The 26571-nt window shown below is 42.1% G+C and overlaps 1 protein-coding gene across 1 annotated transcript in view; it reads right to left on the reverse strand.

Moving 5' to 3' along the window:
• ADRA1A (adrenoceptor alpha 1A) overlaps positions 1-26571 on the reverse strand; it is a 108117-nt gene that overhangs the window by 62629 nt on the left and 18917 nt on the right. The gene's annotated exons all lie outside the window — the stretch shown is intronic.

Here is a 26571-nt window from a genome sequence, read left to right on the forward strand (position 1 = left end):
AATTAAGCACAAAATGCAAAGCAAAGACCTCAGAAGTACCCCTACTATCTCCTTGAAAGGCAGAGCTTTATAAATTGAACAATTGATCTGACTGGGTCCTCACTAAGGAACCCAGCAGTGACTCAGGTAAGCACCCTCTTGAGGCTAATTAAGATGTTACAAAATGTAGGCACCTCATAATTAGACTGGAATCAGTCCTTCAATCCCACCTTCTCTTTCTAGCCCCATATTATTAAGGCAAAGCCAAGGGCAAGTACTCAATTGTGTATTTCTCCCAAAACTGCCTTTCACAGTCATCTGAATGAGATTTTACTTTTATCAGCAAGTGTTTGAGCAACAATGGAGAGGAAGAGGAGGCTGACACAGAACTTGAAAGTTCCATGTTTCTACTGATAAGAAAGAAAGTTCTGGAAGCCTGTTATCTCAACAGGACATCTTTACTTATTCAACATTGTTCTAGAAATAATAGCTAACACAATAGCCAAAGAAAAGGGTAAGTTATACATATTGGAAAGAGGACCAGAGTTGATAAACGCAGATGATTTTTGTAGACCTGGAATAGTCCAAAGAAGTAGCTAAAAAGTTACTGGAACCATAATGAGACAACAGGATGGTGGTTGGTTAAACCTAAAACCTTAAAGCTTTCTTATCTACCAGTAATCATTAGAGTTAGAATGTAATGGGGGTCAGGACTTCATTCACAGTAACAATAAAATTGAGAGACTAGCATTGACATATATACACTATCATGTGTAAAATAGCTAGCTAGATAGAAGCTGCTGTATAGCACAGGAATCTAAGTTCAGTGCTCTGTGAGGAACTGTAAGAGGGGTATGGGAGGTGGGTGGGAGGGAGGCTTAAGAGGGAGGGGATATATGCATACATATGGCTGATTCATGTTTTTGTACAGCAGAAACTAACATAACATTGTAAAACAATTGGAAGAATCAATATAGTGAAAATGAGTATACTACCCAAAGCAATCTACAAATTCAATGCAATCCCTATCAAGCTACCAGCAGTATTTTTCACAGAGCTAGAACAAATAATTTCACAATTTCTATGGAAATACAAAAAACCTCAAATAGCCAAAGCAATCTTGAGAAAGAAGAATGGAACTGGAGGAATCAACCTGCCTGACTTCAGGATCTACTACAAAGCCACAGTCATCAAGACAGTATGGTACTGGCACAAAGACAGAAATATAGATCAATGGAACAAAATAGAAAGCCCAGAGATAAATCCACACACCTATGGACACCTTATCTTCGACAAAGGAGGCAAGAATATACAATGGATTTAACTTATATGCAGAGTACATCATGAGAAATGCTGGACTGGAAAAAACACAAACTGGAATCAAGATTGCTGGGAGAAATATCAATAACCTCAGATATGCAGATGACACCACCCTTATGGCAGAAAGTGAAGAGGAACTAAAAAGCCTCTTGATGAAAGTGAAAGAGGAGAGTCAAAAAGTTGGCTTAAAGTCCAACATTCAGAAAATGAAGATCATGGCATCTGGTCCCATCACTCCATGGGAAATAGATGGGGAAACAGTGGAAACAGTGTCAGACTTTATTTTTGCGGGCTCCAAAATCACTGCAGATGGTGATTGCAGCTATGAAATTAAAAGACGCTTACTCCTTGGAAGAAAAGTTATGACCAACCTAGATAGTATATTGAAAAGCAGAGACATTGCTTTCCCAACTAAGGTCCATCTAGTCAAGGCTATGGTTTTTCCAGTAGTCATGTACGGATGTGAGAGTTGGACTGTGAAGAAGGCTGAGCGCTGAAGAACTGATGCTTTTGAACTGTGGTGTTGGAGAAGACTCTTGAGAGTGCCTTGGACTGCAAGGAGATCCAACCAGTCCATTCTGAAAGAGATCAACCCTGGGATTTCTTTGGAAGGAATGATGCTAAAGCTGAAACTTCAGTACTTTGGCCACCTCATGCGAAGAGTTGACTCATTGGAAAAGACTCTGATGCTGGGAGGGATTGGGGGCAGGAGGAGAAGGGGACGACAGAGGATCAGATGGCTGGATGGCATCACTGACTCAATGGATGTGAGTCTGAGTGAACTCCAGAAGTTGGTGATGGACAGGGAAGCCTGGCATGCTGTGATTCATGGGGTCGCAAAGAGTCGGACACGACTGAGTGACTGAACTGAACTGAACTGAAAGACAGTCTCTTTAACAAGTGGTGCTGGGAAAACTGGTCAACCATTGTAAAAGAATGAAACTAGAACACTTTCTAACACCACTCACAAAAATAAACTCAAAATGGATTAAATATCTAAATGTAAGACCAGAAACTATAAAAGTCCTAGAGGAGAGCATAGGCAAAACACTCTACGACATAAATCACAGCAGGATCCTCTATGATCCACCTCCCAGAATATTGGAAATAAAGCAAAAATAAACAAATGGGACCTAATTAAACTTAAAAGCTTCTGCACAACAAAGAAAACTATAAGCAAGGTGAAAAGACAGCCTTCTGAATGGGAGAAAATAATAGCAAATGAAGCAACTGACAAACAACTAATCTCAAAAATATACAAGCAACTCCTGTAGCTCAATTCCAGAAAAACAAACGACCCAGTCAAAAAATGGGCCAAAGAACTAAATAGACATTTCTCCAAAGAAGACATACAGATGGCTAACAAACACATGAAAAGATGCTCAACATCACTCATTATCAGAGAAATGCAAATCAAGACCACAATGAGGTACCATCTTACATCAGTCAGAATGGCTGTGATCCAAAAGTCTATAAGCAATAAATGCTGGAGAGGGTGTGGAGAAAAGGGAACCCTCTTACACTGTTGGTGGGAATGCAAACTAGTACAGCCACTATGGAGAACAGTGTGGAGATTCCTTTAAAAACTGCAAATAGAACTGCCTTATGACCCAGCAATCCCACTGCTGGGCATACACACCAAGGAAACTAGCATTGAAAGAGACACATGTACCCCAATGTTCATCGCAGCACTGTTTATAATAGCCAGGACATGGAAGCAACCTAGATGTCCATCAGCAGATGAATGGATAAGATAGCTGTGGTACATATACACAATGGAGTATTACTCAGCCATTAAAAGGAATAATTTGAATCAGTTCTAATGAAGTGGATGAAACTGGAGCCGATTATACAGAGTGAAGTAAGCCAGAAAGAAAAACACCAATATAGCATACTAACTCATATATATGGAATTTAGAAAGATGGTAACAATAACCCTGTATGCGAGATAGCAAAAGAGATGCAGATGTACAGAACAGACTTTTGGACTCTGTGGGAGAGGGAGAGGGCAGGATGATTTGGGAGAATGGCATTGAAACATGTATAATATCATGTAAGAAATGAACTGCCAGTCTAGGTTCGATGCAGGATACAGGATGCTTGGGGTTGGTGCACTGGGATAACCCAGAGGGATGGTATGGGGAGGGAGGTGGGAGGGGGGTTCAGGAGTGGGAACTTATGTACACCCGTGATGGATTCATGTTGATGTATGGCAAAACCAATACAGTATTGTAAATTAAAAAAAAAATTAAAAAAAGAAAATTAAAAAAAAAAATCTAGGGATTCATTTAATAAGAAGTGTATAGAAGACACAAAGGGAAAGTTACAAAGCTTAACTGACTTAAATGAAGTGATAGATGCCTGGATGGGGCTTCTTTATCATGTGAAGATATCACTTTTATTCATTTTAATATACAAGTTAACAGACTTCTAAATGAGAGAACTAAATAATTCCACATTTCATCTGGAAGAGTAAATATGTATGAAAAGCCAAAAGGATGAGGATTGTCTTATTTGATATTAAAATATATTTTAAAGTCACAGTTGAGTGTCAAACAACATGAAGGTTAAGGGTATGAATGCCTTCATAGTGGAAAAATCCAAGAATAACTTCACAGTCAGCCCTCTGCATATGCAGCTGGCATCTGCAGATTCAATCAGCCTCTGATTGTGTAGTACTGTACACAATTTAAAAAAATCTGCCTATCAGTGGACCTATGCAGTTCAGATTCCTGTTGTTCAAGGATCAACTGTACACTAATTTATAAATATCAGTACCAAAACAGAAAGCAGGCTGTCTTCAGATCATTCAGCCACTTCTGATGGTCTGGACATGGAAATTAGCATCCTCTCCTTGCTCAGCTGACCATGACCTTCTGTGGATGGCCAGATTTCATCAGCAGCACCACCTTAGGAAAAGTGCTTATAGTCCTACTCTTGGGGCCTTTATTCCTTTTGATGATACTGGGGCAGATTCCCAGGTTGGGACATCAGAGCATGTCCTCTGGTTGTGTTGACAAGACACCAGACATCTTTGAAGGAAGTGACACATCCAGCTGGGTCAGTTTCTGGTATTTTCCACTTCCTGTCAGCCTCTCAAGGGATAGGTAAAACATGCAACTCTCATTTTAGTTTTTCACTTGTCTTCTGGAGTTTTGATGCCCCACACATTCTGATGGTTAGTCGGTAAAGAATCTGCCTGCAATGCAGGAGACCTGGGTTTAATCTCTGGGTTGGAAAGATCTCCTGTAGAAGGAATGGCAACCCACTCCAGTATTCTTGTCTGGAAAATTCCATGGACAGAGGAGACTGGTGGGCTACAGTCCATGGGGTTGCAAAGAGTTGGACAAAACTTAATAACTAAACCACCACCACGCTACAGTTTCTCCAATCTCTGTGAGAGGCCAGTCTTTTTCCAAATACAACATATATCAATACCAGTCCTTTTGTTAAATGTAAGAAAAATAAATTACAAAAAAGAGAAAGAAACCTCAAAAGACAAGCAAATACAAGGCCTGATTTTTTTTTTTTTTTGAAGGCCTGATTTTTATTATCACATTTAACAGAATTTCTCGGTCATCTTGCTATAAACACCTCTAAACACTTACTCTGTCCATAGACCAGCAACAAAAACAGCCAAGCACCCGTCCACTGACTAAAGGTTCTAAATCTTGTCACCAACAGACTGACTGCCACTTTAGACAAGGATTCTTCATGTCCTGCAGTCAATGTAACACTACAGTCTTACATCTGTATAGCACAACTATTTATGGCACTCGCATCTTATCCCTCGCGTGACTCCCCAGTGATATTATTCTGAGGTAACTGGGGCAGCTTTTAAACAAATCCCATTTTTCAGGCAACAAACCCAGATCCTGGCAGAGACAGCAACGTGGCCAAAGTAGTGAGCGCTAGAGCTGCACTCACTCACCTGAAATGTTCTGATTCGTGACCCTGAGTTCTTCCCATTCCTTAAAGGAGCCACATATGTGGCAAGAACCCAGATACTGGTCTGTGAAAAGTCTAATCTCACAGGCCTGGCTCACAAAGCATGTTAAGTGCTCGGACTGCAAAAGTCCCTTTCCACCTTCATTGACCCCATATCCTTGAACAGAAAGCCCATCAAATTGTCCAGGGCCCTGGGGCCAATGACATTGTCCTCACACTACACTGGTGTGTTAGGAGACAAATTTCAAACACTCTGTGTGTCTTTGCGCCCACATGTGTGCTCACACTCTCTATGTCTGACTTTTTACAGCCCCATGGACTACAGTCTGCCAAGCTCCTCTGTCCATGGGATTCTCCAGGCAAAAATACTTGAGTGAGTTGCCATTTCCTCCTCCAGGGAATCTTCCCAACCTGGGGCTCAAACCCATGTCTCCCAAGTCTCCTGAATTGGCAGACAGATTCTTTACCACTGAGCCATGTGAGAAGCCCACCTATAGGATAGCAATTATCAAAAGAAGTTTGTGTAAATGGCTTAGCAGATACATGCTGGAAAATACCTGTCTTTGTAAATAGAAAAAAGTAAAGCAGACAAAGTTCACTTCCTCAACCAGGCATCTGCCTGAATCTTTTCCAAAAGTCCCTTATGAAAAGATGTTTTATTTATTCTGAACCCACAAAGATTCTATTGTATTAAAATAGCTTCATCTGGAGTGTGGAATCTACAGGACATTACACAGTTCAAAGGAGAAGTAGTAAGAGTTGTGCTGAAGTCTTCAGTAGCCATTGGTACTCAAGTAAATGGCCAGAGAGCTGACTGAAGTCCGCAATGAGGATGCTTTGCTTGCAGTGGCTGTTTTGACACTCAGGCTTTCAAAGTGGTAAAGAATCCACCTGCCAATGCAGGAGATGCAGGAGACGTGGGTTCGAGCCCTGGGTTGGGAAGATCCCCTGGAGAAGGACCCACTCCAGTATTCTTCCCCAGAGAATCCCATGGACAGAGCAGCCTGGTGGACTACAGTCCATGGGGTCGCAAAAGAGTCAGACACAACTAAGTACACACATACACATTCTGACACTCACCCTGGTGGCCTAACACAAACTGAGAAGATGCATCTTCTACAGCTCAGTATTCCCTGCTTTTCTGGCTTTGATTTCTATCCTAAGACTTTATTCTCTAACAAGGCAATTCAGGACAGGGAAATGGAATTATCTTTAAGTTACTGGAAGCTTTGCAACGTATAATTAGGACAATTCAGATTTTTTCTTTTTGGCTTGAGTTTTTCCCGTTGGCCGTCTACACTGATCACAAGACTCCTGTTTCTCAAGGCTGTGTAGTTAAGCCAAGTAACTGAGTACAAACCAGGACAGGCTTTCAATCATACAGCTGTTTCTCACTGAGTTTACTTTTCTGGCACCAGAAGGAATTTGGAAACTTTTTTAGTTTATGAGATCACATTTAAGTGTTTTGGATAATTGACATTTTTCCTTTTAAATGTAAATGTTTAACAGCATGAAACCTGGGCAAATCTTTGCCTGAATGTACATCTGAAGATTAAAGTTGTACTAACTTAAAGAGCCAAGTCACCTCCACATGGAGAAAGTCCAAACTCTTAGTTCTGCTATTTATACACAATATGGCACAGCTGATCAGGATATCTGAACTCCACAGGAAGATTCATTTTATCATCTCACAAGTAGAACTGGACCTTGAGTCCTTTTAATTTAATTCAACAACAAATTGGAACATCAGAGCATGTCCTCTGGTTGTGCTGACAAGACCCTAGACATCTTCGAAGGAAGTGACACATTCAGCTGGGGCAGCCTCTGGTATTTTCCACTTCCTGTCAGCCTCACAAGGGATAGGTACTGTACATTGTATCTGGGGATTCAAAGCTGATTAAGACGGTTTGGATCTTCCCTGTAGCTCAGATGGTAAAGAATCTGCCTGTAGTGCAGAAGACCCGGGTTCAATCCCTGGGTTGGGAAGACCCTCTGGGGAAGGGAATGGTAATCCACTCCAGTATTCTTGCCAGGGGAATCCCATGGACAGAGGAGCCTGGCAGGCTACAGTCCATGGGGTCGCGAAGAGTCAGACGTGACTGAGCGATGACTACTACTACTAAGACTGCTTTAGGCGAGGCCTATAGAATATAATGCAGAGCTTAAGGAACATCACCTGATCAATTGAGGTCTAAAGACATAGCAACAATGGGCTTTGCAGGTGGCTGAGTGGTAAAGAATCCAACTCCAGTTTTCTTGCTAGGATAATCCCATGAACAGAGGATGGATCACAGTCAATGGGGTCACAAAGAGTCAGACATGACTGAGAATGCACACTCAACATAGAAACAAACATGGTTACCAAAGGAGAAAGTAGCGGGAGGGATAAATTAGGAGTTTGGGATTAACCGATACACACTACTATATATAAAATGGATAACCAACAAGGACCTACTACAGTATAGCACAAGGGAATATGCTCAGTATTTTGTACTTATCTATAAGGGAGAATATATATGTATATGTATAACTGAATCACTTTCCTATGCAACTGAAACTAACACAACATTATAAATCAACTATACTTCAATACAGCTTAATTAATTGAAAGAAGAAGTGAGGCCTGGAGAGAACGAACCTTCCCAGAGTCACACAGTAGCAAGTGTGAATCTTTAAAAGTCACGCTTCTGAAATAGAGTTACAGACATAGAGAAAAAACATATGGACAGCAAAGGGGGATAGGGAGGCAGGATGAATTGGGAGATGGGATTGACATATATCCACAACTATAAGCGTATACTTGCTGGGAGGAAGGACTAGGAGAAGGGATAGTTAGGTAGTTTGGGATGGACATGTACACACTGCTATATTTAAAGTGGATAGCAAACAAGGACCTACTGTATAGCACAGGGAACTCCGCTCAACGTTATGCGGCAGCCTGGATGGGAGGGAGCTTGGGGGGAGACTGTATGCAGCATATGGACAACTGAGTTCCTTTGCTGTTCACCTAAAACCATCACGACATTGTTTATTAATCGGCTACACCCCAGTACAATAAAAGTTTAATAAATAAATAAAAATGGCCAAAGGGAAAAAACCAGATAACTAATGAGAACCTACTGTTATAGCACAAGGAACTCGACTCGATGCTCCGTGGTGACCTAAATGGGAAGGAAATACAAAAAAGAGGGGATATATGCCTGCATGCAGCTGATTCACTTTGCTGTGTGTACAGTAGAAACCAACACAACACTGAAAAACAAGTATACTCTAATTTAAAAGAAAAGTTGTGCTTCTGAATCAAGGTAATCCAAAGCACGAAGTTATGATTAAAATGTAGGTGCCATTACTTTTAAAGAAATGGTAGAATATATACGCCTCCATGTGTAAAACAGTTAGCTAGTGGGAAGCTGCTGTTAATATAGGGAGCCCAGCCTGGCGCTCTGTGAGATGTAAAGGGGCAGGATGCGGGGGTGGGACGGGGTGAGGGAGGCTCAAGAGGGAGGGGATTTAAAAAAAAGAAATGGTAAAAGTAAAAGAGGTGGTTGACAATAATAAAAGTAGTGTAGTGCGTGCACGCATGCTAAGTAGCTTCTGTGGTGTCTGACTCTGTGTGACGCTATGGACTGTAGCCCACCAGGCTCTTGTGTCCATGGGATTCTCCAGGCAAGAAAACTGGAGTGGGTTGCCATGCCCTCCTCTGGGGTGTCCTCCCCACCCAGGGATTGAATGTTATGTTTCGATCTTATGATTCCTGCATTGGCAGGCAGGTTCTCTACCACTAGCGCCACTCTATAGCTTTGGGGCTTGTCAATCCATTTCCCACTGGACACTGTATGTTCAGCTGCACAGGCCACCCAATTCACATAGACAGCCTGCAGATTCTCCAATCTGTTACCTCAGTTTTGGAGGCCACGATGACCCTCATTGGTTTCTCAGCTCTATTCTAGGTAAGTCAGATATTTTACCTATAATAAGAAAGACCAGGTTTTCATATTGAAGACTTTTGTGATCTAAGGAGACATTGAGGGCAGAAGGAAAAGATGGCGTCAGAGGATGAGATGGCTGGATGGAATCACCAATGCAGTGGACATGAACTTAGGCAAACTCTGGGAGATGGTGACGACAAGGAAGCCTGGCATACTGCAGTCCATGGGGTCACAAGGAGTCGGACACAACCGAATGACTGAACAACAACAAGGAGACAGCAAGACAAACTTGCATGTTGATGTGTGTATTTAAACGTATATCCTAATCATGAAATGTGAATGCTAATTATATGAAGATCACACCAATCTTCTTTTATGAAGACTTTTGACACTCTGCCCTGCCCCCCAAATTGGGCTTCCTTGGTGGCTCAGACGGTAAAGAATCTACCTGTAATGCAGAAGATCCCAGGTCAGGAAGATCCCCTGGAGAAGGGAATGGTTATCCACTCAAGTATTCTTACCTGGAGAATTCCATGGACAGAGGAGCCTGGTGGGCTATAGTCAGTGGGGTTTCAAAGAGCTGGACATGACTGAGCAACTAACACACACACACATACTCACACACACACACATACTCACACACATATCCAAAATTGGAAAAGCAACCTCTTCTAACAGTGCCTACGTAATAATCACAGCCCTTTAATAGGCTCAGTTATATGTTGGTTTCCACCTTGAAGTCAGGGTCTGCTGTATCTGCCACCTAGTAGGCTCTCAATATGTTTCTCACAGAAAGTAAATACAAGATATTTTGAGATCCTAGTCCTGGGGTGGCTTCCCAAAGGAGGAAAACAAGGATTTATTTTAAGAAATGGAAATGATTTGGTGAAAGAAGGCACATTTCTTCCTCGGTCCCTTCATTCGGCCTAAAATATAGGAGAAAGGGCGTAGGGCGGGGTGGTGAGAAGGGCGTGGGGAAGAGGAAAGTCATTCGCTGTCCCTGTGATGCTCTCATGATTGGGCGGAAGTTCTCAGATCTGCTGAAGTCAAGAGCAAGAACAGGAAAGACATTCCTGACCCTCAGCACAATTTCCCTTGTACTGTCATGCCATACGTTCTCCACACAAGACACCTTTGAACTGGGTTTTGCAGTGACCTTGGGAAATCACTTCCATCTGGAGGCTGGAGTGAGTCATAGGAACCAAGACACAATTTTTCCAGCTGGCAATTGGCCTGGATTATTGAATCCATGTTCTGACCCTTATGAAACACAATTGCTCAAGATCACTGATGGACGCAACACTGGTAGATCAAAGCATGTGGCTCTAATTTCTGTCCAATGCTCACTAGAGAAAGAGAAAAGTCACAGTTGGATATAGTTGATGGTTTGACTTTGAGAGGACGGCCAACCCTGGGGAGTTCTGGGCACTTGGTCAGCACAGAAGCAAAGTGCAAGGGTGTGGGAAGGTAGCGGCTGGGTGCATGCAATATTTTCCTGTCTGGTGTTTGTCCCAGGAGATCCATCTGCTATTGACACCTGAACTTTGTGACACAGCTGGGTCCCGCTTCACTGGCTTCTAGACAAAAAAACATGATGCAAGCCAGTTAGGGTAAAAGTGGTTACCATGGGAACCCTGGACTTCAGTTTGGAAAGATATTTACAATGACCACAGATATGGTTTGTATCAGTGCACTTCCTGAGAAGTTTCTCTTTATCCTTAACTTTAACATTCCCCCTCCTTGCCCTGTGGAATTTGGTAAAAGAAAAATTTTAAATCAGATTGAAAATATTACCTTCCCAGTTACATAGCTAAAACAGGATGTCTTGATTTATTCAAACCATATTCATTAAAGACAAATTTAATTCTAAATGGAGAAAATATGGAAAGGTCAAGTTTTGTCTTGGATACTTTGAAAGAGTTGCTAAGCATTCTGTCCTCCGTGGAGGCTGGGTTGACACCAGGAGGTGTTATTTTTGTTATTTCCCCATAACTATCTTCCTGCCTCTCAGTAATGAGAGGAGAATTATGGCTCTAGAGAACAAATACATCCTTATGTGGGCATGATCACAGCTGTGGCAAACTCGGTCATGATAGCAGGAATAGACCCATCACTTTAGTGCGCTGGTCTGAGGACACAGAGGATGTTAAGGGCATGAGACTGGGCACCAGGAAGAACCAGGTTCCAGTTCCTACTCTGCCACTTGTACTTAATGGTGTGACGCTGGGCAAGTTACAGAACCAGCCTCTGCCACAATTTCCTCGTCTCTGAAATGAGACTCAGAATACCTATGGCTCCACATGTTTGCAAGGACTCAATCAAATAATGTCCACAAAGCATTCAGCGTCAGTGCCCAATAAACTAAAATCCAAAATTAAATCAATCTCTAACAACTCTTTACCCTAAAGGCAAGGAGGACAAATAATCTTTATCTGGTCAATAGAGTTGTCAACACATATGTATGCATGCATGCATACCTAATTAACTGTATACATCTATTTTTTAAAAGCAGCTCTTCAAATTTAAATGTAATTACTGACTTTATAAGTAAATGGTATTGAATTAATTGCTTCTGTGTTCACAGTAGTGTGATGAACCCTGTATAACAAGAGTTAAACAGACCCTGTCCTTATCCTTACAATCTAAATCAAGTGATGCTAGGACTTCCCTGGTGGTCCAGTGGTTAAGAGTCTGCCTTTCAATGTGAAGGGGTGAGGTTCTGATCCCTGGTCAGGGAACTAAGATCTCCTGTGCCACATGGGGAGGCTAAAAAGTAAATAAATAAATAAGACAGATGACACTGACACAGTGTGCATGTAGAGTTGCAACAGTTTTAGAGAAATCTAGAGCTAGGGAGTCATACTATGCATAACTGTTAAGGTCTAATGCATTAGAAAAAAATCAGAAGTAAATCAATTTAAAGGAATAATCCAGTGGAAGGGAAGTGGGGAAGACAGGAGAGCCAGCAGACCAAGCAGAGGCATTCCCTGGCTTCACACAAGTCTTCTGATCTCAGAGGACAATGGCCACAAGCCCACCCATAACTCTCCTGATCCCCCATCCCCCGGGCCCCCTGAAAGTTTAAACCCTCTCCCAGCGCCCCCTTTCTCATTCAATCCCAACCATAAAGGCATCCATCTGTTTTTAACAAGTATCTTCTTCTAATCCTTGAAGAGTCTCTCATCTTTTTGCTTCCTTTTCTTGGAAAAAGAAAGAATACTTGACTGGGTTGCCCTGGGTGGTGACAATTTCCTCTCTTTCTTTTGCTTCTCCTACTGTCTGGCTCTGCTCCCCACCTCCACTTCCTCCCCCACCTCCATCCTCTGAACCAAGCCCTGGTCCCACCAGTCTCCTGAAACTGTTCCTAGTCCCAAACTCCTATCACAGTCTCAGAGATCAGCATCAAGTCTGATAGGTCACCAATGACCTCAAATTACTAAACACAATTTCTTTTCTGGTTCTCTTTCTCCTCGACACTGGCAATTGATATTGACTCCACTCCCTCCTAACTGACATTTTCTTCCTGTTCTGTTGCAGGATTTATGCTATCCTATGTCTCCCACTTTTTCAAAACTTCAGGGAAATTTTTGTTTGCTCTCCTTATGCCTTTTCCCCTAAACTTCAAGCATGTCCTAAAATTCACCCCTACAGTCTCCTCCTTGAGAGATGACCCTTGACTTAGCATCACCAATTCTAATTTCCATCCCAGGAGCTCCTTCATTACCAAAATGCTGATATTTGCTACTGATTTCTAGATCTGGTGCAACTGAACATCCCAAGATGATGCAAATTTTTCTGTATGGTAGCCATTAGCCATATGTCACTAGTGAGTGCTTGAAACGTGGTGAGCTTGAATGAGGAGATAAGTTTTTATTTTATTTTTTTAATTTTTATTTTGATAGAATTGTTTTTGCAGCTGCAAGAATACTGGAGTGGGTTGCCATTTCCTTCTCCAGAAGATCTTTCCAGATCAAGGACTGAACTCTTGTCTCCTGCACTGGCAGGCAGATTCTTTACCAGTGAGCCACATGGCATTTTTGACTGGTATGGGGTATCTCCAGGGCATTGAGAAGCCTAGGGGAGAGGGGATGGATGAAATGGGATTTACAGTGGAACCACATAGGAAAAATGTTATGTATGTTTTTATAGGAACTAAGTTTTTAATGTTATAGGGGATGAGAGAGGACAAGATGGTCGGATGGTTGACTCTATGGACTCCATGGATGGTTGGTCCATTGACTCCATAGATATGAGTTTGAGCAAACTCTGGGAGATGGTGAAGGACAGGGGAGCCTGGCATGCTGCTGTTCATGGGGTCACAAAGAATCAGACATGACTGAGTGACTGCAATGTCAATGAATTTTAACTTTAATGCACCACATATGGCTAGAGTTTACCATATTCACATTGAATAGCAGTTTTTTACAGTTTCACTTATGCACCATGATTTCAGGTGGAATATGGTCAAAACTGATAGCTTTCCAGAAGGTATTCTTCCTCCCTGCATCAGTCCTTGGCACCACCATTCCACTTCACACTCAAAGCAAAATGCTATCTTTTGTTTACCCCACTCCATTTCTTCATAGGAGAAGGATGTCACCTATCACACTATGTCACCTACCTTCTTTGTACCCACAGTGGCTCCCCAGGCTCTCTTACTTCAAGATCAAAATCCTTGACTGGTTTTCAAAAAGACACCCAGGAGAATGGTGTAACCAAACCTGGTCAGTGTTGTCTTGATGGCTGTCCCCTACATGCACACACATGTGCTCATACCCGCACACTCAATCACCCTCTCTAGAGGATGAATTCACTAGCCCATAACCATGCCATGTTCACTTCTGCCTTGCAGCTTGACTTTTCATACCTACCTTTCAAGATCCAATTGAAAACTCCCTCCACAGAAATTTCCATGAGCATCTAAGCCCTGCCTGACCTATCTTGCCTCTGAATCCTAGAGCTTTTCCTGATAACTATTGTTTTATGGATGTTATCCTTTTCTTCCCAATCAGACTTGGAGGCAGTGGGTCACCTTCTCCAGTCTCCTTCATTAGACTTAGAACTGAGCACATGGCAGACGCTGGATGCTCTGTAAACGCTTCTGACTACTAAGCAAGTTTAGGAGACGAACCGGATGTGAAAACATCTGAGAACTCAGCGAACATTAGAATCACAATGTTAATAATTTAGTCCCCACACTCTCTCATTTCTGCTGATCCTTCTGCTTATCCTGGGTTTCTTCAACTTCATTTCCTCTTGTATAACTACTTCTTCCCTTCATCCAGGAAATTATAAGAGCTAATCTCAACAGAGTCAGGGTAGACAGTGTCAGGTCTTCTGTTTTCTCCTGGAGATGGTGGCCAAAGCTAATGTCTTGTTTGCCATATGATTGACATGGTTCTATTGAGGAAGTTAACACACTGTAGAGGAAAAAATCACAATGGCCCTTCTGTTACTACCTTGGTGGCACTGGTTACACTATTTAACACCTATGAGTTACATTTCTTAGGCAGGTAAAACAAGGATAAAAATATCTCCTCGCAACTATATAGGGAAATCATGTAGTTAAGTAAAATAACACTTGAATAATGGGCTATAGATTTGGAGGTACCAGAGGCCTTGTGATTGGCTGGGGCATTTTCATTTTAAAGAATGCTCCAGAAGGGACTTCCCTCATAGTCCAGTGGTTGGGACTTCACCTTCCAATACATGGAGTGAGAGTTCAATCCCTGGTTGGGGATTCCCACATGTCTCACGGCCGAAAAATCAAAACAAAAAACATGAAACATTGTAACACATTCAATAAAGATTTTTAAAAATAGTCCACATCAAAAAATCTTAGAAAAATAGATTACTTATATTAAAAAAAGAATTTTCCAGAAGGGCAATGTTTAAGCTAAAAGAACTCATAAATGTGCAAAATTCCAGACTATATAAACTAATCTGAAGAAGGAGAATCATCTAGAAATCACCAACAGCCCATGATGAGGTGCAGGGGAATCTGGGCAGGTCTGCTGCCTTTCAGGGGTGATGAAGCAGAACAGACTGTAAACAGGAGAGGAACAGTCCCCACACAGGAGCCAGATCAGACATCAGGAGGAAAACTTGCTTTTGGTTTCCCAACCAGGGGAGCTAAGCAGGAACTCAAATTTGTGAAAGCGTTTTCCTTTTCAGTTTCTCTTGATATATTAAAAGAGGCTCAGAAAAACCACTCCCAACTTTTGACTAATAAGGGTCACTTTATTATGTTTCCCCACAGACAGAGGATGAGATGGTTGGATGGCATCACCGACTCGATGGACATGAGTTTCAGTAAGCTCTGGGAGTTGGTGATGGACAGGGAAGCCTGGCATGCTGCAGTCCATGGGGTAACAAAGAGTCAGGCACGACTGAGTGACTGAACTAAAGTGAACTGTCAGAACCTCTGTTTTGAAAGATATAAAATAAGATAGCACACGTCAATATTGACTAACACAGATCATTTGTGCCATCAGTGTTAGTACAGAAAATACATTGTGATTATATGTTTCTCCTTGTGTTTTTCTACTCAAAGATAGAAAATCATCAGAGTTTTGAGCATCATGAGATGAACAGTGTTGCTCTAATAGAATGGCATGGGTCCACCATTCTTTTCCCAAAACTTTGGGAGTTATATATTTTGGAACCTAGGATGTTTCAGATTTTGTAAAAGCAACACAGATCATATGTTATGCATTAAATAAGACCACCAGAGAGGCATGGGGCAGCATCCCATAATCAAACACATAAATCTTTTTGCAACTTGATATGTGAATATAAAATCTAGATAAAATATAAATGCTATATGAAATTTATTTAAAATATAGATTTTTACATTCTATAAACTCTATATTCTGAAATCTATATTTTCATACATCTTATGGTTTCTATAGATCCCCGTGAGTTCAGATTGTGTTTACCACCAAGTGAGTTCTGATCAGGTCAGGTCTTAGCCTCAAATTAATAATCTAGATGTTTCAATCCTCAGAGTTTTTGAATTTAAGAAATCATGTACCTATGCTATTCTATGTAATATGTAAAAAAAAGAAGTAGTATCTTTTAAATCTTCCATTAAGCTTTAGGAAATGTAAAAAACACTGGGTAGCAATCTCAGTTTGGGTAGATCAAGGGATGGAGGTTTGTGACATTATACAGGAGGCAGTGATCAAGACCATCCCCAAGAAAAAGAAATATAAAAAGGCAAAATGGTTGTCCGAGGAGGCCTTACAAATAGCTGTGAAAAGAAGAGAAGCGAAAGGCAAAGGAGAAAAGGAAAGATATATCCATTTGAATGCAGAGTTCCAAAGAATAGCAAGGAGAGAAAAGAAAGCCTTCCTCAGTGATCAATGCAAAGAAATAGAGGAATAAAATAGAACGGGAAAGACTAGAAATCTCTTCCAGAAAACTAGAAATACCAAGATGGGCACAATAAAGGACACAAATGGTATGGACTTAACAGAAGCAGAAGATATTAAGAAGAGGTGGCAGAAATACACAGAAGAACTATATAAAAAAGATCTTCACAACCAAGATAATCACGATGGTGTGATCAATCACCTAGAGCCAGACACCCTAGAATGTGAAGTCAAGTGGGCCTTAGGAAGCATATCTACAAACTAAGCTAGTGGAGGTGATGGAATTCCAGTTGGGCTATTTCAAATCTTAAAAGATGATGCTATAAAAGTGCTGCACTCAGTATGCCAGCAAATCTGGAAAACTCAGCAGTGGCCATAGGACTGGAAAAGGTCAGTTCTCATTCCAATGCCAAAGAAAGCACAAACTACTGCACAATTGCACTCATCTCACACACTAGCAAAGTAATGCTCAAAATTTTCCAAGTCAGGCTTCAACAGTACATGAACTGTGAACTTCCAGATGTTCAAGCTGGTTTTAGAAAAGGCAGAGGAACCAGAGATCAAATTGCCAACATCCGCTGGATTGTTAAAAAAGCAACAGAGTTCCAGAAAACAACATCTACTTCTGCTTTATTGACTATGCCAAAGCCTTTGACTGTGTGGATCACAATAAACTACAGAAAATTCACAAAGAGATGGGAATACCAGACCACCTGACCTGCCTCCTGAGAAATCTGTATGCAGGTCAAGGAGCAACAGTTAGAACTGGACATGGAACAACAGACTGGTTCCAAACAGGGAAAGGAGTACGTCAAGACTGTATATTGTTACCCTGCTTATTTAACTTATATGCAGAGTACATCATAAGAAATGCTGGGCTGGATGACTCACAAGCTGGAATCAAGATTGCTGGGAGAAATATCAATAACCTCAGATATGCAGAAGACACCACCCTTATGGCAGAAAGTGAAGAGGAACTAGAAAGCTTCTTGATGAAAGTGAAAGAGGAGAGTGAAAAAGTTGGCTTAGAGCTCAACATTCAGAAAACTAAGATCATGGCATCTCGTCCCATCACTTCATGGCAAATAGATGGAGAAACAATGGAATCAGTGTCAGACTTTATTTTTGTGGGCTCCAAAATCACTGCAGATGGTGACTGCAGCCATGAAATTAAAAGATGCTTGCTCCCTGGAAGAAAAGCTATGACCAACCTAGACAGTATATTAAAAAAACAGAGACATTACTTTGCTGACAAAGGTCTGTCTACTCAAAGCTATGGTTTTTCCAGTAGTTATGTATGGATGTGAGAGCTGGAGTATGAAGAAAGCTGAGGACTGAAGAACTGATACTTTTGAACTGTGGTGTTGGAGAAGACTGTTGAGAGTCCCTTAGACAGCTTGGACAGCAAGGAGATCCAACCAGTCCATCCTAAAGGAAATCAGTCCTGAATATTCATTGGAAGGACTGATGCTGAAGATGAAACTCCAATACTTTGGTCACCTGATGTGAAGAACTGACTCACTAGGAAAAATCCTGATTCTGGGAACAATTGAAGGCAGGAGGAGAAGGGGATGACAGAGGATGAGATGGTTGGATTGCATCACCAACTCAATGGACATGAGTTTGAGTAAATTCAGGGAGTTGGTGATGGACAGGGAAGCCTAGCATGCTGCAGTCCATGGGTTCGCAAATAGTCGGACATGACTGAGTGACTGAAATGAACTGAACTGAACTGAGCAATCTCAAAACTATTACAAAGATACAGTAATCAAAACAGTTTGGTATTGGCATAAGTTTAATAGGCACATGAAATATGTAACAGAGTCCAGAAATGACCCATATTCTACAGTCAATTGAATTTCAACAAGGACATCAAGACCATTTCATTAGGAAAAGGATAGTCTCTTCAGCAAGTGGTACTTGGACAACTGGATTTCCACATGCAAAAGAATAAAGTTGGAACCTTATCTCACGCCATACATAAAAATTAACTCAAAATGGATCAAAGGCTTACTTGTAAGTGCTAAAATGAGAAACTCTTGGAAAGTTAGGAATAATTCTTTGTGACCTGGATCAGACAATGATTTCTTAGATATGGCACTAAAAGCACAAGCAACAAAAGGAAAATTAGGCAAATTGGACTTCATAAAAATTAGACATTTGTGCATCAAAGGATACTATCAAGAAAGTGAAAGGAAAACCCACAGAATGAGAGAAACACTTGCCATATATCTCATAAGATTCTAGTATCCTACATATATAAAGAATTCCTACAACTCAACTACAAAAGGACAAATTCTAATTGAAAAATGGGCAAGGGACTTGAATAGACTTTATGTCAAAGAATATACACAAACGGCCAACAAGCACATGAAAAGATGTTCAACTTCTTTTGTCATTAGAGAAATGCAAATCAAAACCACAATGAGATACTACTTTGTGTCCACTAGTATGGTTATAATTAAAAGATTGAAAAAGGGAAAGAAGGATGTGAGGATGTGAGAAATCCTACCAATGTGAGTATGTAGAGAAATTGGAAGCTTCATATATTGTTGGTAGGTACATGAAACCTTTTTTGCTTGCTTTGTTTTAAATCATTAGCCAAGATATTGGAAATATAATTAAAAGTCTGAATCATAATAAAATTTTTTTTTGCTTTAAATGCAGTGTTTCTAAAGATTTTGATTGATATTTATGAATTATTTTAATATAAACTACTAATCAGTCTCAGCAGAAGCGCAGTCGAGAGGAGCTACCCCACGCCCAAGGTCAGGGGCGGAGGCCGAGCCAAGCTACCCCACGTCCGAGGAGCGGTGGCTGCGCCGGAGCAGGAGGACCAAGAAGAACTACTCCACATTCAAGGTCAGGAGGGGCGGCTTCATCCAAGGTAAGGAGCAGCAGCTGCACTTTGCTGGAGCAGCCGTGAAGAGATACTCCACGTCCAAGGTAAGAGAAACCCAAGTAAGATGGTAGGGTTTGTGAGAGGGCATCAGAGGACAGACACACTGAAAACTAGCCAATCTGATCACATGGACCACAGCCTTGTCTAACTCAATGAAACTAAGCCATGCCCTGTGGGGCCACCCAAGTTGAACATGTCATGGTGCAGAGGTCTGACAGAATGTGGTCCACTGGAGAAGGGAATAGCAAACCACTTCAGTATTCTTGCCTTGAGAACCCCATGAACAGTATGAAAAGACAAAATGATAGGATACTGAAGGAGGAACTCCCCAGGTCAGTAAGTGCCCAATATGCTACTGGAGATCAGTGGAGAAATAACTCCAGAAAGAATGAAGGGATGGAGCCAGAGCAAAAACAATACCCAGTTGTGGATGTGACTGGTGATAGAAGCAAGGTCCAATGCTGTAAAGAGCAATATTGAATAGGAACCTGGAATGTTAGGTCCATGAATCAAGGCAAATTGGAAGTGGTCAAACAGGAGATGGCAAGAGTGAATATCGACATTCTAGGAATCAGTGAACTAAAATGGACTAGAATGGGTGAATTTAACTCAAATGTCCATTATATCTACTACTGTGGGCAAGAATCCCTGAGAAGAAATGGAGTAGCCATCATGGTCAACAAAAGAGTCTGAAATGCAGTACTTGGATGCAATCTCAAAAATGACAGAATGATCTCTGTTTGTTTCCAAGGTAAACCATTCAATATCATGGTAATCCAAGCCTATGCCCCAACCGGTAACAATGAAGAAGTTGAATGGTTCTATGAAGACCTACAAGACCTTTTAGAACTAACACTCAAAAAAGATGTCTTTTTCATTACAGGGAGCTGGAATGCAAAAGCAGAAAATCAAGAAACACCTGGAGTAACAGGCAAATTTGGCCTCGGAGTACGGAATGAAGCAGGGCAAAGGCTAATAGAGTTTTGCCAAGAAAATGCACTGGTCATAGCAAACACCCTCTTCCAACAACACAAGAGAAGACTCTACACATGGACATCAGCAGATGGTTAACACCGAAATCAGATTGATTATATTCTCTGCAGCAAAAGATGGAGAAGCTCTATACAGTCAGCAAAAACAAGACCGGGAACTGACTGTGGCTCAGATCATAAACTCCTTATTGCCAAATTCAGACTTAAACTGAAGAAAGTAGGGAAAACCACTAGACCATTCAGGTATGACCTAAATCAAATCCCTTATGATTATACAGTGGAAGTGAGAAATAGATTTAAGGGACTAGATCTGATAAACAGAGTGCCTGATGAACTATGGAAGGAGGTTCATGACATTGTACAGCAGACAGGGATCAAGATCATGCCCATGGAAAAGAAATGCAAAAAAGCAAAATGGCTGTCTGAGGAGGTGTTACAGATAGCTATGAAAAGGAGAGAAGTGAAAAGCAAAGGAGAAAAGGAAAGATATAAGCATCTGAATGCAGAGTTCCAAAGAATAGCAAGGAGAGATAAGAAAGCCTTCCTCAGCGATCAATGCAAAGAAAGAGGAAAACAATAGAATGGGAAAGACTAGAGATGTCTTCAAGAAAATTAGAGATACCAAGAGGACATTTCATGCAAAGATGGGCTCAATAAAGGACAGAAATGGTATGGACCTAACAGAAGCAGAAGATATTAAGAGGTGGCAAGAATACACAGAAGAACTGTACAAAAAAGATCTTCATGACCCGGATAATCATGATGGTGTGATCACTCACCTAGAGCCAGACATCCTGGAATGTGAAGTCAAGTGGGCCTTAGGAAGCATCACTACAAACAAAGCTAGTGGAGGTGATGGAATTCCAGTTGAGCTATTTCAGATCCTGAAAGATAATGCTGTGAAAATGCTGCACTCAATATTCCAGCAAATTTGGAAAACTCAGCAGTGGCCACAGGACTGGAAAAGGTCAGTTTTCATTCCAATGCCAAAGAAAGGCAATGCCAAAGAATGCACAAACTACCGCACAATTGCACTCATCTCACACACTAGCAAAGTAATGCTCAAAATTCTCCAAGCCAGGCTTCAACAGTACATGAACCGTGAACTTCCAGATGTTCAAGCTGGTTTTAGAAAAGGCAGAGGAACCAGAGATCAACCTGCCAACATCTGCTGGATCATCGAAAAAGCAAGAGAATTCTAGAAAAACATCTGCTGCTGCTGCTGCTAAGTCACTTCAGTCGTGTCCGACTCTGTGCGACCTGAGACAGGAGCCCACGAGGCTCCTCCATCCCTGGGATTCTCCAGGCAAGAACACTGGAGTAGGTTGCCATTTCCTTCTCCAATGCATGAAAGTGAAAAGTGAAAGTTAAGTCGCTCAGTCGTGCCCAACTTCGCGACCCCATGGACTGCAGCCTATGAGGCTCCTCCATCCATGGGATTTTCCAGGCAAGAATACTGGAGTGGGGTGCCACTGCCTTCTCCGAGAAAAACATCTACTTCTGCTTTATTGACTATGCCACAGCCTTTGACTGTGTAGGTCACAATAAACTGTGGAAAATTCTGAAAGAGATGGGAATACCAGACCATCTTACCTGCCTCTTGAGAAACCTATATGCAGGTCAGGAAGCAACAGTTAAAACTGGACGTGGAACAACCGACTTGTTCCATATAGGAAAAGGAGTATGTCAAGGCTGTATATTGTCACTCTGCTTATTTAACTTATATGCAGAGTACATCATGAGAAACGCTGGGCTGGAAGAAGCACAAGCTGGAATCAAGATTGCCGGGAGAAATATCAATAACCTCAGATATGTAGATGACACCACCCTTATGGCAGAAAGTGAAGAGGAACTAAAAAGTCTCTTGATGAAAGTGAAAGAGGAGAGTGAAAAAGTTGACTTAAAGCTCAACATTCAGAAAACGAAGATCATGGCATCTGGTCCCATCACTTCATGGCAAATAGATGGGGAAACAGTGGAAACAGTGTCAGACTTTATTTTTGTGGGCTCCAAAATCACTGCATATGGTGATTGCAGCCATGAAATTAAAAGACGCTTACTCCTTGGAAGGAAAGTTATGACCAACCTAGATAGCATATTCAAAAGCAGAGACATTACTTTGTCAGCAAAGGTCCATCTAGTCAAGGCTGTGGTTTTTCCAGTGGTCATGTATGGATGTGAGAGTTGGACTGTGAAGAAAGCTGAGCACTGAAGAATTGATGCTTTTGAACTGTGGTGTTGGAGGACTCTTGAGAGTCCCTTGGACTGCAAGGAGGTCCAACCAGTCCATCCTAATGGAGATAAGTCCTGGGTTTCCATTGGAAGGACTGATGCTGAAGCTGAAACTCCAATACTTTGACCATCTCATGAGAAGAGTTGACTCATTGTAAAAGACCCTGATGCTGGGAGGGATTGGGGGCAGTAGGAGAAGGGGACAACAGAGGATAAGATGGCTGGATGGCATCACTGACGCGATGGACATGAGTTGGGTAAACTCCGGGAGTTGGTAATGGACAGGGAGGCATGGTGTGCTGCGATTCATGGGGTTGCAAAGAGTCGGACACAACTGAGTGACTGAAACGAGCTGAACTGAACTAATCAGTCTTGGCAACGTTTTCATTTGGGGCTGGATACCTTTTTGTTGTAGGGCTGTCCTGTACATTGTACCATGTTAAGCGGCATCCCTGGCCTCTATCCAGAAGATGCCAATAGCATCTCTCACCCTAGCTGAGATATTGTGACAATTAAAAATGTCCCCACACATTGCCAAACGTTTCCTGGGAGTCAAAATCACCTCTGGTTGAGAACAACTGCTGTAACTTCACTGTTGTTTAGCTGCTATGTCACATCTGACTATTTTGGGACCCCATGGACTGTAGCCTGCCAGGTTCCTCTGTCCATGGGATTTCCCAGTCAAGAATACTAGAATGGGTTGACATTTCCTTCTCCAATAACTTCTTTAGGAGTAATTTGTTACTCTGGGGTTCTGTCCGCTCCTAGAGTTTCCTTTGGGGAAAAAAATCCATTTCTGAGATTGTCGTTCAGTTATGATGACAGTGAAATCATTTCACAAAGTGAATGACTGCAGATGGCAGGTAACCTTGAAAACATTTCTCATCACATTGGCTCCAACCACACAGCCAATTTGTAAACAGCAGGCTTCTCACTGGCAACTAAATGCCCCGACGATAAGCTAAATGCGGAAAGCATAAAAAAAAAAAAAAAGAAAGTTAGCGTGCAATGTTCTCTTCTCAAACCCTTTTTGGGCAAAGACGACAGCTCTGCCAGCATTCCAGAATAATGACAGCTGATGTGCCCTTTGTCAACTTTCCCTCCTGCTCATTTGAAAATGCAGACTGAACTCTTTCCAGAACTTCTTCTGATACCATTTACTGAGCCTGGAATCAGATCCATTAGAACAGAGAGCAATCAGTGCTCCAGACGCCCCACCGGCCACTCCTGGTGGGAAGGTGAGGGTTCAGCATCCAGGACTCGGGGTCCCCTGACTTCTTTCATGGGCTCAGTGCCACTTTTAACCATTTTATATCTTGGGTGTCTGAGAAGGATTTCATTGGAACCAGGAATTGTGACGTTGAGGAGCTAGAAAGCTACTGGTCCCAGGCAAGCCCCATTTTCTACAGATGAGGAGATGGAACCCAGGGCTTTTAAACTCATGGCCAGAGCGCTTTCCTCTATTCCAGGCGGGCAGCCAGACAACTCCAGTGAGAGGTCACTTCCTCCCTGCCATGCCTTGGTTTCTACTTCTCTATGTGAGCCCAGTGGCTTCTAGCTTACAGGCTTGTTCTAGAAATTCAACTAGAGTCAGGAAGTGGCCACAAGCACCTCTAACATGGACTGAATCCATGTGTCCTTTCCCTCCCCCAACTTCATCTGTTGAAGCCCTAACCCTCACTGTGATGGCATTTGGGGGGGGCCTCCGCTTTGGGAGTAATTAGGTTTGGATGAGGTCATGAGGGCGGAGCTCCTGTGATGGGATCCGGGTTCTTAAAAGGAACTGAAGGGACCGGAGCCAGCTCGCCCTCTGTCCTGCGAGACAGAGCAAGAACCTGGCTGTCAGTGAACCAGGATGAGGGCCCACAGGAGAACCTGACTATGGTGCACCCCAACCTCGAATTTCCCAGTCTTCAAAACTGTAAGAAGTAAATATCTGTTGTTTAAGACACCTGGTCTACGGTGTTCTGTTTCAACAGCTTGAACTGCCTATGGCAAGCACTCTTCATATCCCTTACATAAACTCCATTTCTTGCTTCCTAGGTGGTGCTAGTGTTACAGAATCCACCTGACAATGTAGGAGACATAGGTTTGATCCCTGGGTTGGGAAGATCTCCTGGAGAAGGACATGGCAACCCACTTTACTATTATTGCCTGGAGAATTCCATGGACAGAGGAACCTGGTGGGCTACAGTCCATGGGATTGCAAAGAATTGGACACGACTGAGTTGACAGCACACACACACAGACAAGAGCCCTTCACATGATTTCATCTCCTCCTCTTGTGATAAAGTGAAAGCTCAGCCTGCTGACCTACACAGACTCCACCCCTGCCTGACCCCATAGGTATCTCCCTCTGACTGCTCTGCCTTGAACCACAAACTTACATGAAACCAAAGGAAATGATCACAGGTCCATTGATTTTCATTTCTGCTGCACAATTCAATATCAACCTGAAAAGGTGCCAGGGCTGAGGCAGGGATGTGTGGCTCACAATGAACCTCCTGATCCCCTTTCTAAATTCTTTATAAATCCAAGAGCCTGTGTGGCACAATTAAGATTCAACACAGTCAAATAAATAAATATTTTTAAAAATCTAAAACAATACACAAATAGGTGAATTTTTGCATCACTACTGAAAACACTAAGAAAGGGTCATACACATAAGGCAGAACCTCTGAGAGATTTCTGGAAACTAGTTTGGTTGCCACCAGCCTGACTGAAGGATGGAGTCCTCAGTTTATCTCAAAAAACAGGTTGAAGGGAAGATGGCTCCCAGTTGCTGCTGGGTGACAACCCCAGAAGCTTGGAATAGTAGATCCTGGAGACCTAGGCAGAGTCAGGGTAGCTTTTCAAAGACAGACGTCAACTGCACTTGAGTGTCTAATTAGAGTACTGATGCTGAGGTCCACACAAGATGGGAAATCTCTCAGTTTTCCCATCAAGGCCAGCCAACAACTAAAGGGAGGCTCTTGGGACATTGATCCCAGGGAGCCGGTCATGCCACATGGAGGAGAGGCCATCGCACTCACTGTGTCAACCAAACAGGACAAGGACTCTCGTCCTCTGCTGGGCAAAAGTGAACACTGGCCCTTCTGTCTCCTCTGCTCCCTGTGTATAAACAGAGCAAGAGTCTGGCAAATGTGAACTACAACAAAGACAATTCTTTTCCTTCGCCCCTCATGTGCCCCTCGTGTGGAGTGGCTTCAGTCATGTCCGACTCTCTGTGACCCCATGGACTGTAGCCCACCAGGCTCCTCAGTCCATAGGATTCTCCAGGCAAGAATACTGGAGAGGGCTGCCATTTCCTTCAGGGGATCTTCCCGACCCAGGGATTGAACTTTATTTCTTACGTCTCCTGTATTGGCAGGCAGGTTCTTTACCACTAGCACCACCTGAAAGTCCCTTAATCTGAGTCTGAAAGGTTTGGACTGGGACCCAACCAATTCCAAACAGAGCCTCACCCTCGTGAGGCTGAACAAAAAGAGAATTACTGTTTATGTGAAAAGATTCAGCTGTTCAGTAGATGAGATTGATCTGAGGAATCAGAGATTTTCAGGCATAAAACTTCACTTTTAAAACAGTGACAGGGAACAAAATGAAAAGACAATTCTCAGAATGGGAGAAAATATTTGCAAATGAAGCAACCAACATGGGATTAATTGCCAAAATATACAAAGAGCTTGTGCAGCTCAATATCACAAAAACAAACAAATCAATCAAGAAATGGGCAGAAGAACCAAAATAGATAACTCTTCAAAGAAAACAAATGGTTAAAAAGCACAGGAAATGATGCTCAACATCACTAATTATTAGAGAAATGCAAATCAAAACCACAATAAGGTATCACTTCACATTGGTCAGAATGGTCACCATCAAAGAAATCTACAAATAAT

The sequence above is a fragment of the Budorcas taxicolor genome, chromosome 8 (assembly GCF_023091745.1).
Source record: "Budorcas taxicolor isolate Tak-1 chromosome 8, Takin1.1, whole genome shotgun sequence".
Classification (NCBI taxonomy): Eukaryota; Metazoa; Chordata; class Mammalia; order Artiodactyla; family Bovidae; genus Budorcas; species Budorcas taxicolor.